Genomic DNA, 14,497 nt, shown 5'->3' on the forward strand with positions numbered 1-14,497 from the left:
GGAATTTTAAGGAAAATAAAAGATGGAGGAGAACAAGTCATACAATTTGCCTCAGGAACATGGAATTTGGCTTAACAGAATTATTCAACAATCTAAAAGGAAGTCAAAGCGGCTTGGAATTGTAATTACAAGTCCGATCTCGACCTTTTACACAAGAAATTTTTACTTAGAGTTGATGCCTCTGCACTCAATTTTTTTTTGACAAAATACATTAAAAAGTCTAGTGAATCCAAGTTTTCTAGATGGTAAGCATTGTTTGAAAATTTTGATTTTGATGTTGAACATATAAAGGGAGAAAGAATCTACCATATTTTTTGAGTCGAGAGTATTTGAAAAAATAAAATCATCTAATGGTTATTGTCACTGAATGGGACCCTATAGCACAACAAGAAGAACTTAAAAATATCCCAGCGAGCACCTCATGGCCAATCTATGTGGAAAATTGGAAACCCACTTGGCAATTAAGAAACACCAAAGTTGTGGATGCAAATCTACAGCCTCATCAGGACTTACAACACCTTGCACCAGAAAGAAAGATTTACCTTAAGTCTAGCACTTGGATACATGATATGGTGTATAAGAATTCAATGATGTATTCTAATATTACAAACGAAGAATTAAGGGAAAGTTTTCATGATATCATTCTAATATGGAATGAGGGAAGCAATAGAACCAAAACATTCCATAAATATTATACTATCAATAGAAACAGATATCCACAACATCTTGCAAGAATAATGTGGCCACAAAAGGATCTGAGCCTTGTATTCCCTGACACTGTCTATAATTTCCAGGGCTATAAAGATCTCTGGTGGGATCTCTTATGCAAAGAAGAAAAATCAGAAATACATTACACATTATTAAAATTTGGACCTGTCTTCATTACACAGTTACTGTTACAACCAACTTGGTTACAGGAATGGTGGAGATGGTATGGGATAAATAAGACTACTATGGATCCAAGGTATTTTGAAAGAGACTTTCAAAGTGATTGCCAGGAGTGCATGGAGTGTAATGGCATGGAGTCTTTTCACCTTCCTTGTAAGACTATTGCAGATCTAAAGAATTTTTCATGAGAGGACATCATCATTGGTTAGTGTTAACCAAATTAAACCATCAGATTATGCTCAGGAAACCAGTTATTGTTTCTAGGATTTATACAAAAGCATGGGAGACTATTTGAGCATACCATCATAATAATGGTTGATTCCCTGGTACAAATCCATTGGGAACGTAACTTAAAAGACTCCAAGGGTTCTCGTGGGCTCCTCCTGAAAAGAAACGAAGAGACTTGAAGATCGCGCAAAGGTAGACTATGTAACAAAGAAGAAGTTGCATGTGTTGAAGCAGCAACTTAGGAAGAACATGAAGCTGCGCAAATAGACGAATGAGTTGTAGCAGGATCAGGAACAACAATGGATGCAACTTGCGCTCATGGATGAAACTACACCCTGAAAAGTTAAAGATCCATCCCAACAGCTAACATGGAGCAGACATGGTGAGCAATGTGGTTGATCACATGCAAGGGATTCAGTAGCATGCATGTCATTGTGCGCACGCATGCAATCCAACCCATTCAACACACTCACCAAGGCGAAGACAAGAAGCAAGTCCAACTGGAGTTGAACAAGTACCTCAGCAAGTTGATGCACATGACCACCAGCACACACTTGAAGATCAGCATGGACATTATGCATTAGTGTGCTGCCAGTTCAGCCGCACCCAAAAAGATCATGCGCATGTTAGCAGACAAGTTGGATGAAGGGGCTGAACCAATGCACCGATTGCAATGAAACCAAGAGTTTGCTTCAACAAGATGTCACCATGAGGTGAATGCACACCATCACGGACAACAAAGCTTAGCATCAGCTCACCAACTTCACCACCACAAGCATGTAAACGAGTTGGTCTCACCACAGCGAACCAAGTGTCAATGATGTCTTGCAAGGCTTTCTCAAGCCATGTTGTCTCACATGAGTACATGTGCATTGTAATGTTGAGTCATGTCAAGTGTAAGTCAAGTGTCAACAGTTGGATGTAAGAGTAATAGAGTAGGTGAAGAGTCATGAGGATAGTTGAACTGTCACAAAGGGGAATGTCAAGGGTCACCCCACCCTTTGCTATAAATAGTCCCTCAAACTCATTGTATACGATTTTGGTCAGCCAAGCTTCTACTAAGACTATCTTGAAGAAGGCTTGGACAGTATTGTAACACACTTTGGCTTCTCCGCTGCATGGAGCTAGTACATCTCTTTGGAGAAGCAGGCGGATGTGGCTGTAACGTTCCATTGTTGGGGCTAGCAGGTTTGCATGGTGTATTGTATGATTGTGACTTAAACTTCTTTAATAATAAGAGCCAGCAAATTTTCATGCATATGTTGTTATAGTACTTGGATTGTTCTGGTTTCCTTAATGATATATGTTGTTTAACTTACGTACTTGTATATGAACTGATTTGTACGCAATTATATGAATCTTGTTGTTAATGTGTTTCATATGTTGTTAATGTTGTCACCGTCTGTGTCAACTACGCTACTAGACATCAGACAGGCCTTTCTCATCAACCTTGCTATATCAACCATCACACTCATCTCAAACTGATCCGTGAGTGTTGTTCATGTTATCTTACCTTGTATGTTGTGACTACCGCATCCGAGTGGAATGTTCCGTTGGAAGCTATGTATGTCCTTTGTATGGTGTGTTCCTGGCTGAGTTGGGAGTGATCCCTTTCAACCTGGAACTCACCTTCACCTTCCTCTCCCTTCGAAGTGTTGGAACCTCTCATACATATTCCTTGACTCTCTGTATCATTCACACCCTTGCTACTGACAGAGTTATCTTACTTGCCTCTGTGTGACATCGCGGTCAAGGCATTACCTTACGACCCATTGCTGGGACTGCTACACCAAATGGTCTGAGGTCTAATTGGGACTTCTTACCGAGAAGATCCCCTAGACATGTTTGCAGGTCCAACACCATCAACAACTCAGTTAAAAACAAACATAAGATCAACAATCACATAATGTTTCAAATCAATATAGGGTAATGAAGTTTGTAAGCTTTATATTTTCAGAGTATAGTTTTTCATCTCTAGTGTTACTCTGCTTCCAAGAGACCTAGACAGTACCCTGACAGAGTCACTTTAGGAACACAAACGTTTATCTGTTTCCAGCGAGCCTGGACAGTACCTCTGCAAAGTTGCTTGCTTCACCTCTCTACGTAGGAAGCCTTTCTATTCTTTTGCCTTTATTTATTTATATATTATGCATCAACACTTATTTATTTCATGGGTGGAAGAAGTATCTTGAATTATTGAGATTAAGAGAGGTTTTCCCTTCAGATAAGTAGATATAAGACCTATGATATTGGTTTTCTTTTTTAGATTTTCCCCTTGTCCTTGTCTACCTGAATGGATTAGTCTAAAAACACTGAAACATAAAGGTCCAAGTGTAGGCATGAGGTTCCCAGAATAGACATGGAGATCATGGTTTGACACAAGGATTTCCTAATGCAAGGATCATAGTTTCTGTCGGAAAATCATCGACCAAAATGTGTAACCAAGATAGGGAAGAAGGATGGATACTTAGACAAATAGTGCAGTATCACAAAGTCCTTCTCTATTTTTCCACGTTGTCTTTCGAGGCCAAATAGTACACCCTTCATGTGAATTCTTATCAACATAACACAAAGTTAAAGACACGACACAACAAGAAAGCGAAACCAAAGCATAAACAAAGGAGGCTAAACCAAACATGATGGAAGAATGAAGTAAGAAAAGACAAGAAATACTAAAGAAAAAAAGTGCAGAATGAGTACAAGGGAGGAGAAACTAGAATGCATCTAAGCCTACTCCTAACCTAACCAACTAGAAGGTCAAGGTATGGTATAATGAAATTTCCAATGTAGCCATTGTAGTTTCTCTCGACCTGCATCCAGAAAGATACGAACAATTAAAATAGATATAAATTAATGTGCAACAAAAAATATAATAACTTGAATAACTTGAAAAAACAATTGAAGGTCTTTCCTATCAGGAGAAAGATAGGTCATAGCCAATACTTCTAACAAGTTCACATTCTTACCTTTTCGATGAAAATAATGAACCGACAAACCTCGAAAAATTCCTGTGAATGCACCTTCATCCGTGTCATCCTTCTTAGAAAGAATGAGAAAATATCAAAACTTGTCATTAGAAAAAGGGCTTGCTAATAAATATGCTTCCAGGCAATCATCTTTTGGATCATGTTATTCGAACCAATCCTCTTGAAAACCCAAAAATACTTGAAAATATGAATTTTAAATTATAATCACGGGCTCGGAATGATAATATTGTGAGAGGAGATTGATATGATCATATTAAGTCAGCATGTCAAGACAATGAGGACTCAACATGACCATCAACGAAGGTTGAAGTGCCTCAACTGTTTGACAAATGCCCAACTGGTGAGATGTTAAACCTTGAATATCCAAGGATGTGAAACAACTATCATTGGATATATTGGTAGGAAAATGATAAGTTGAATGAAAATTATCAGAGGTGGAAACATGATCAGATGTACCAATTAAAGCATCAGATTCCCAATTTGTAATTACCAAAGAAAAATCAACTTTAATAGTTTCACACATTCTCTGCATAATAGAATCATCTTCCTCACATGATGAGTATACAATTTTTTTTTATTATAACTGGTTACACACTACGCTAGCATCATAATCATCGAAAGAAGTAAAAGGGAATACTAGTATAGAAAATACATGAAGCTCGTCAGGGTAAAATGAGGGAAGAAGAATTTGATTTGTCCAATAATCCATGCATTCACTAACGCTCAAGAGGATTTCAAGTGCGATGAAAAAAAATATTAGCATCAGAATATTCATTAGAAGGATCAAGAGATTATTGTTTTCAAAAGAATGTGATAGGCATGACTTCCTTGGCCAAAGATAATCTTTAGAATAATAAACTTCACAATTCCATGATTTTGTGAGAGACACACTCTCCAAACCTGGGTTAAGAGCAAGAGTTTTGCATGGAGATGAATCAACTGAAATAGGAACTTGAATCCGATTAGAAACCAAATCTTGAAAGTTTAAAATATTATATCCACAATGCAAAACATATTTCAAGAAGGAATTTACATTGAGCGAAACCATGCAGAAAGAAGAATTTTACGAGGAAAACTAGACCTGACTCAATTCAGGGATCTTAACAGAGTTGCAAGGTCCTGACATAACCATCAATGGAAGTTGAAGTGCCTCGACTCCTTGACAAGTCCCGAGCTTCCAAGGATTATAAAATCACATTTTCAATATTGAACCATATCGTGCATGTGTGAGGACAATTGTTTTCACTTATTTTAATGAGATCACTACCAACTAGATGGCAACCATCTTTGTCACTAATTTAATCAGATTTTACAACTTTGACAACCAGATTACCCAAGTCGAAATATTCTTCTAATTGCAAGTCTATAGATGTATGAATCATGGAAATTTCATGATCAATCTTATTTAAAGAATTGTCTTCATGCAAAATAAGAGATGATACGAGATGGAAAGGATACTCAATGATCTTATTAGTTTCTCTTTCATCATGGAAAACCTTACTACCTTGTGTCAATTGAGAAGTGACCTTATCTGATGAAGAACTTGAAGAGCATGGGGTATCTTCATCGTATGTAGATTCATCGCAAACATGTGAGCACATAGGAAAGTGGGATGAAGAGGAAATTTCAATAAGCACATTTTCTTCGGTTGGATCAGATCCCAGATCTAATTTTGTTAGATCAACATCTTCTAGAGGAATCAAAAAATTGGTTGGTGCACTTGGCAATTATTCTTCACGTACATTAACAGAATCATCATCATTAGAATGATTTTTTCCCAAGGCTACAAATCTGAACAAATTAATTTTATTTGATTCACTACTGAGATTAAAAGATTGAAAATCATCTAAGAATGTAATAACATCATCTTAACATGGAGGATTTTGAAAAAGAGAAGAAATAATGAAAGAATATTCACCTTCCTGCTCCTCTACCTATGTAAAGTGACTACCTTGAACCCCATAACAATTTTGACTAACAACTTGAGAATTAGGAGAGTGTGAAAAAATGGTTGGTGGAGCAGATTGATCAAGCAGATCATGGTACAAAGAGTCATGACATGTAGATGATAAAGGATGGTGGAAAACCAAATCAGGTTCAAGACTCAAGTTATGAATGTTGATACCATTTTGAGGAATGGAAAAAATGGTTTTCACCATAGGCTTTATGAACTATTTCAAGATTTCCTCTATTGGATTTGAAACATGAAAAGTAGAAGGAGGATGAGAAGATGGATTAGGAATTTGATGTGCAGATTTCCCAACTTTACTATCATTGCACAGAGGCACCCTCATCGCAACTGGAAAAGGAGGAGGACAACGAATAAAAGGAGTACTCAATTCCTCCTCCGAATTTAAGGGTTCCTCTTGATTTACATGAGTTGGGGAAGAAGAGACATCAATTGGTTTGGATTCACCATGCAAAGAGATATGAACCAAACACTCAAACTTTTGTTTCAAGAAATCCAAATCCATATCTTCTTCAGGAAATTCATAACAAAGGTGAAGGAATCGATTAGAGAAATCCTCAACTAATTCATTAGGCTCCATTCTAAGTTGATTGATTATTTTATAAACATCTCGGTAATCATACTTATCAAATGCTAAATGAAGCTCCTCGATGAGATGGTTAAGAGAATGAATGGAAGCAGGTGGTAGAGTGTGACACCATCAGCTAACTCGACCTTCAAGGGTGAGGAAGAAAACAATACAAGCCACATATTCACAATCAATTTCATAATATTCATAGAACTTAAGAAAAATAGATGCATGCTTGGCAAAGGACGTATCACCCTCACCATCAAACTTGAGTTGAGACAAGTCATGGAGAGACTCATCGGGGATTGAAAGTTCACCAGGGGATAGGTTAGAAAAACACCCCAGGAGTATGATTTGAGGATGATCCATTTATGATAAGAGATTCAAAACATACTCAAAGGGATCAACTTGTCATTTGGCCCTCCTTCTAGTGCCATTTTGTTGATGGTGCTGGAAATCTGTTAACCAAGGGGATCTTCCCAATGTGAAGTCCCAATTAGACCTCAAACCATTTGGAATAGGAGCCCCATTTGGGATATCGGCTTGGCTACCATGTATTCTTCTAATTTTTCCTTGGCTACAAGGTTCAGCACAAGAGAGTTATGCATAGGTAATCTTGGATCAATAAGTCAGTATTGTTGGAAATAATACTGAGAGGGGGGGTGAATCAGTATTATCTAGCAATTTAACAAATCTTCCTTATTTGATCTTTTGAATTATTCTTGCATATCAGTACCATAAAATAATGAGCATGAACAAAGAAAATAGACAGTTACACCAAAGAACACAAGATGTAAGGTGGAAACCCAATGTGGGAGAAAACCACCTGCTGCAATATGTCTCTATCTTCTTTCAATTTAGAAATTCTTTTACAATGATTTTGTACTGGTGCAGTCCTTTACCAGTACGCAGGCTGCAACCTGCAGAGAGCTACAACTCTCTCTCTCGTTCTCCAGTCTCTCCTGGAAGGGAGCTACAACCCCCTACTTCTTTTCATGAAGAATCAAATGATCAACAAGTATACAACAGTTACAGTCCACTACAGTTATCAGATCAGTAATCACAGAACTAACCCAGAACACCTTATGTACAGAAAAATACAGTCAACAGATCATCTTAAGACAGGGACGCAACTTTTCTTTCTGTGGCCTGCGACTGGACGCAGTTTTACCTTCTGCTGCTCTGCGTACCGACGCACTGTTCCTTTAAACTGCTCTGCGTACCGGCGCACCCAACAATGCTATCGTGCCGCGTCTTTTGCTTTAGAGACGCACCCAATAATACTATCGCGCCGCGTCTTTCGCTTCAGAGACGCACCTGAGCCCTTACTGTACTGCGTCTCGGCGCACTTGCACTTCACTGAACCTGCGTCCCTTCAGATATAAAAGATATGAAGACTTCAGAACTAGCCCAAACAGTCAGATCTGCAGATCTGATCATGCGCCATAGAGATCACAGTCCATTAGAAGATTCGCCCTCATAGATCTGGACTAGATCACACCAAAAGATATTCAACCAAGATGATGATTAATCCAAATGAACTCCTTTGCTTTATATAGGCAAGTTCCTCCCCAAAACATGGAACAATACCACGAGCCGACACCATAGAAACACAAAACCGTCGGCTAGATACCACACAAGAAACCCCCTCGTGCTTTTCTCTGTCTTGAAATGTGTGCACTGGGTGGACGCACCCCCTGAACGGCTGGCCTGCGTCCCTGGACGCGGGTTCTGCATGGTATACCTGCGGGGACGCACTTTCTGAACAGATTGCCTGCGTCTTTCTTAAAAATAGAGAGCTGATCATCAAGAATAGTGATCTACCACCTGAATGGGTTGCCATCAAGGACAACACCTGAATCATAATGCCAACAATCTCCCCCTTTGGACTTGATGGCAACCTCATGATCTTCAGCTTCATTCTCCCCCTTTGACATCAAGGGCAAAGGGTATGCTCCCCCTACGCTCATGCTCCTCCAGATCTGCAAATAACCAGAAATCCACCATGAAAGAGATAGAGACATATTGCAGCTATTTCCAAGATCTCCTTCTTCATAATGCCAACAATGCATTATGTGCTCCCCCTGAGCCTGTACCACCAATAAGAAGAGGTTCAATAAGATGATGCATCAACAACCCCCAGCTTTTGCCTGAGGTATTCAAAAGTGTCTCTGGGCAACGGTTTGGTGAAAATATCAGCAACTTGTTCCTTAGAAGGAACATACTCCAACTTGACCTTCTGTTCAAGTACTTGTTCCCGGAGAAAATGGTACTTGATTGGTATGTGCTTGGTTTTTGAATGCATAACCGGATTCTTTGAGATGCTGATTGCACTTGTGTTGTCACATAAGATAGGGATTGGAGGTGTACAAGTGATTTGATAATCCTGCAAGGTCTGCATCATCCAAAGGAGTTGGGTGCAACAAGATGCAGCAGCAACATATTCCGCTTCAGCTGTAGACAAGGCAATTGAACTCTGTTTCTTGCTGAACCAAGATACCAGTCTGGAACCCATAAAGAACGCACCACCACTTGTGCTTTTCCTGTCATCCACGCTTCCGGCCCAATCTGCATCTGTATAAGCATGAAGAGTGAGATCTGTATCTCTAGGATACCATAAGCCATAATTTTGAGTCCCTTGAAGATATTTGAAAATTCTCTTCACTTCCTGAAGATGAGTCTCCTTCGGATTTGCCTGAAATCTTCCAACTATTCCAACTGCATGCATGATGTCTGGTCGGGTACCTGTCAAATATAGTAAACTTCCAATCATAGATCTGTAGGTTGGTTGATGTACTGCTGCAGATTCATCATTTGCACTGAGACTACATCCTGTGACCATGGGTGTACATACTGGTTTTGCATCTTCCATGCCATATTTCTTCAAAATCTGCTTGAGATACTTGGTTTGAGATAAAAGGATTCCTCCTTCCTTTTGTTGGATTTGCAAACCAAGGAAGTATGTCAGTTCTCCTAGTAAGGACATTTCAAATTCTTTCTGCATGACCGAGGCAAAGCTTTGACTCATAGCTTCTTCATTGCTGCCAAAAATAATGTCATCTACATACACAACAAGTATTAGCAATTTGTCATTTTCAACTTTTATATACAGATTGCTATCTGCTGAACCTTTTGAAAAACCTTGTTGATGAAGATATTTGTCCAACCGGTAGTACCAAGCCCTTGGGGCTTGTTTGAGACCATAGAGAGCCTTTTTCAATCGGCATACAAGATTTGGATCATTTCCAAGAATGAACCCATCTGGCTGTTCAATGTACACTTCTTCTTCCAAGTCTCCATTCAGAAAGGCTGATTTTACATCCATTTGAAATACTTTGAAGTTCTGAAAACTTGAGAGAGCAAGGAACATTCGGATGGCCTCAAGTCTTGCAACAGGAGCAAAAGTTTCTTCAAAGTCTATTCCTTCTTGCTGCGCATACCCTTTACAAACAAGTCTGGCTTTGTTTCTAATTACTTCTCCATTTTCATTCAATTTATTTTTGAAGACCCATTTTGTTCCGATAACATTCTTATCCTTTGGTCTAGGAACCAGCTCCCAAGTGTTGTTCTTTTCGATTTGCTCAAGTTCTTCATCCATTGCTTTCACCCAACATTCATCTTTGCATGCCTCTTTCACATTTTGTGGTTCAGTAGAGGAGAGTAATGCCAAATAGCTTGAAGCTTCTGCAACTGTTCTTCTAGTTTGTATACCTGCTTCTTTCTGTCCCATGATCTGAGATTCTGGATGGTTCTTCTGAACATATCTGGATGGAGTCTTTTCTTCTATTCTTGTTCGTTCTTCTGCGTCTTCATGAGGTTCTTCTTGAGATTCTTCTTGAGGTTCTTCTTCTTCATCATTCTGTTTTTGAGGGTAGCTTTCATCTTCTTCGATGTCTTCACGATGTATTTGCCTAGGAATGTATCCCTTCTCATCAACCACTACATCAATGCTGTCAACAATTCTGCCAAGTCTTTTATTGTAGCATTTGTATGCTTTGCTATGTGGAGAATAGCCAAGAAGAATGCCTTCATCTGCTCTAGGATCAAGTTTGCCAAGCTGCTCTTCAGTATTCTTGATATAGCATTTGCTCCCAAAGATTTTGAAGTGCTTTACCGAAGGAGTTTTACCACTCCAGAGCTCATGAGGAGTTTGAGTGCTGTTCACCCGGACATTTGTCTTGTTGAGAATAATAACCGCAGCATGTGCAGCTTCACCCCAGAAAGTTGCGGGAGTTCCTGATTCATCAAGCATAGCACGAGCCATTTGTTGGATTGTTCTGTTCATTCTTTCAACAACTCCATTTTGCTGAGGAGTTCTAGCCGTAGAGAATTCTCTCCTTATCCCATGTTCATCACAGAAATCGAAAAATTCATTTGAAGTAAATTCCCCACCTCTGTCGGATCTGAGGCACTTAATTTTGTGACCTGATTCATTTTCAACCAAGGCTTTGAAGGATTTGAATTTTTCGAATGCTTCATCTTTGTGCTTCATAAGTCCTAACCAAACAAACCTGGAGAAATCGTCAATAAATAATATCAAGTATTCCTCTCCTCTAGGTGTTCTTTTCCTGAATGGTCCACATACATCTGTATGTACTAGCTCAAGAGGCATGCTAGCTGATCCTTCTTTCTCTGGAAAGTTAGTCCTGGTTTGTTTTCCAAACTGACATGATCTGCATATGGTGTTGTCAGGAATTTTGATATCTGGAAGATCGCGAACTGCCTGATATTTGCATGCTTTCCTTATTTGTGAGAAGCTTAGATGTCCCAATCTTCGATGCCATAACCAGTGCTCTTCATCCTTGCTTAGATAGCATTGTTGTTGTCCTTCTTCAAATATGTATAGATTATTTGGAGTTCTTTTCCCTTTGAGAACTGTTTTTCCTGTATCAAGATCACGAACAAGACATCCATTTGATCTGAATATAACCTCGGTTCTTTGATCACACATCTGGCTGACACTTAGTAGATTATGCTTCAATCCATCAACAAACAAAACATTTCCAGCCTTAACATCTTCTTTTAAAGGAGCAATACCTTTTCCTTTTATAGTTGCAGGAGTATCATTTCCAAAAGAGACTTTCTTTCCCTTTTCTAAAATAGAATAAGACTCAAGTTTTTCTTTATCACCTGTCATATGCTTTGAACATCCACTGTCAATGTACCATAGATTTTCCTGTCCTTCTGCATAAAACGCTATCCCACATCTTTCTGTTTGAGGTTCCTTTATTCTCCATGTTTTGGTTCCTGAGGCTTGTTCCTTTTTCGCTCTTGTTCCTTTCTTTCCTGAAACCTGCTTCTGCATTCAAAGTCTTCATGACCAAAATTATTGCAAATAGAACATTCAACTTCATTTTCAAGAGCTGAAAAGCTGTTATAGGTCTTTTTTGTAATCCCTGTCATACTTCTTTGTTTTTGAGCTTCCCTAGTCATGATTGTTTTATACGCAACACATTGAGCTGCTTTGTGACCAAAGTTATGGCAAGAAAAGCATTGTCCATTGAAGAAGCTTCTGCGGTTATTGAATCTACCAGCCAACTGATTGTAATTTCTATTTTCATCTATTCTTGAACCAAACTGGGAAGATTTTACCTGTGGCTGGTTGTGGCTTTTGTTCACCCTTAAGCTAGATTGCCCCTGATAGTTTCTGTTTGAAGTTTGTCCCTGCTTTACCTGATGATCTTCATTGTGCTTTTGCTCATTTCTTCTTGCTGCATCAAGATAACTTTTTGAAGTGGATGCTTGAGAAGTTTCTTCATTATAGCCCAGACCTGTCTTATTTAGTGGAGACCGCTGCACACTGATAATCTCATCCAAATTTTCAGATCCTTTGACAAACTTGAGATTAATAGCTTTTGTTTTCTCAATTTCTTTTCTAAGACCAACAATTTCACCTTCTAATTTTTCAAGATGTTTTTCCTTTTCATCAATTTGAAATTGTAGAGTATCAATGATCATGTTCTTTTCTTCTATACATCTCTTGAGTCTAGTAATTTCATCATAAAGGTTATCCACATCTACAGCATCCTCATAATCATCATCTTCAAATGCCATTAACAACCTATATTTATTACCTTGTTCATCTTCATCACTGTTTGATAAGCCATCACTATCTTCATGGGTGTAATAGCTTTTCTTATTTGCACTTTGTTTCTTGTTCCATCTAGCTGGTTCCTTTCCTTTATCCTTATAAGGACATTTTGCAGCATAATGACCTACTCTCCCACAAGCAAAGCATTTGAAGGGTAGCTTACCTCTGAACCTTCCAGAACCCCTTTGAAGATTTCTGACAAAATTTGATTCTTCTTCCTCTTCTTCTGGAACATGGCTTGCTTCATAGTGATCTTCTTTGCCTGATGCCTTAAAAGCAGCCTCCCTTCTGTCTGATGGACCTCCCTTTCTCATTTCATAAGCAGTTAGAATTCCATGTAGCTGAGACATAGTGAGAACACGGAGATTTTCCTTTTCTTCTATTGCAGATACTTTAGATTCAAACTTGGGGGATAATGATCTTAGAATCTTTTGAACTACTATAGACTCTTTTACTTCTTCACCCAAAATTTTCATACAATTAACAATCTCATCTACCCGAAGAAAATAATTAGCCACACTTTCATCATTATACATCTTGAGAGTCTCATATTGAATCCTGAGAGTTTGAAGTTTAGCTTGTTTTACCTGTTCATCTCCTTCATAGCTCGTGATCATTTTGTCCCATATTTCTTTTGCTGATTTGAAGTGCATTACCTTCATGAATTCTGTTTGGGATATACTTCCTAATAGAGTATTGACTGCTTTTGCATTTGTTTCATACTTCTTTTTCTCAGCTGGATCTGTAGGAGTGGCTGAAGGAAAAGCATAGCCTGTTTCTACAATGTCCCAAACTTCTGTACCAAGAGATTGAAGATATGCAGTAACTCTTACCTTCCAATAATTGAAGTTTGTCCCATCAAAAACCGGTGGCCTGATTGATGCTTCTCTCTCGTAGTTGCTCATGATGAACGATCTACCTTCAAGCGATCAAGCTTTTCTGAAGGACCTGCTCTGATACCAATTGTTGGAAATAATACTGAGAGGGGGGGTGAATCAGTATTATCTAGCAATTTAACAAATCTTCCTTATTTGATCTTTTGAATTATTCTTGCATATCAGTACCATAAAATAATGAGCATGAACAAAGAAAATAGACAGTTACACCAAAGAACACAAGATGTAAGGTGGAAACCCAATGTGGGAGAAAACCACCTGCTGCAATATGTCTCTATCTTCTTTCAATTTAGAAATTCTTTTACAATGATTTTGTACTGGTGCAGTCCTTTACCAGTACGCAGGCTGCAACCTGCAGAGAGCTACAACTCTCTCTCTCGTTCTCCAGTCTCTCCTGGAAGGGAGCTACAACCCCCTACTTCTTTTCATGAAGAATCAAATGATCAACAAGTATACAACAGTTACAGTCCACTACAGTTATCAGATCAGTAATCACAGAACTAACCCAGAACACCTTATGTACAGAAAAATACAGTCAACAGATCATCTTAAGACAGGGACGCAACTTTTCTTTCTGTGGCCTGCGACTGGACGCAGTTTTACCTTCTGCTGCTCTGCGTACCAACGCACTGTTCCTTTAAACTGCTCTGCGTACCGGCGCACCCAACAATGCTATCGCGCCGCGTCTTTTGCTTTAGAGACGCACCCAATAATACTATCGCGCCGCGTCTTTCGCTTCAGAGACGCACCTGAGCCCTTACTGTACTGCGTCTCGGCGCACTTGCACTTCACTGAACCTGCGTCCCTTCAGATATAAAAGATATGAAGACTTCAGAACTAGCCCAAACAGTCAGATCTGCAGATCTGATC

This window comes from Pinus tabuliformis, chromosome 7, assembly GCF_031772625.1.
Source record: "Pinus tabuliformis cultivar Carrire ecotype Pingquan chromosome 7, CPIR1, whole genome shotgun sequence".
NCBI classification, from domain to species: Eukaryota; Viridiplantae; Streptophyta; class Pinopsida; order Pinales; family Pinaceae; genus Pinus; species Pinus tabuliformis.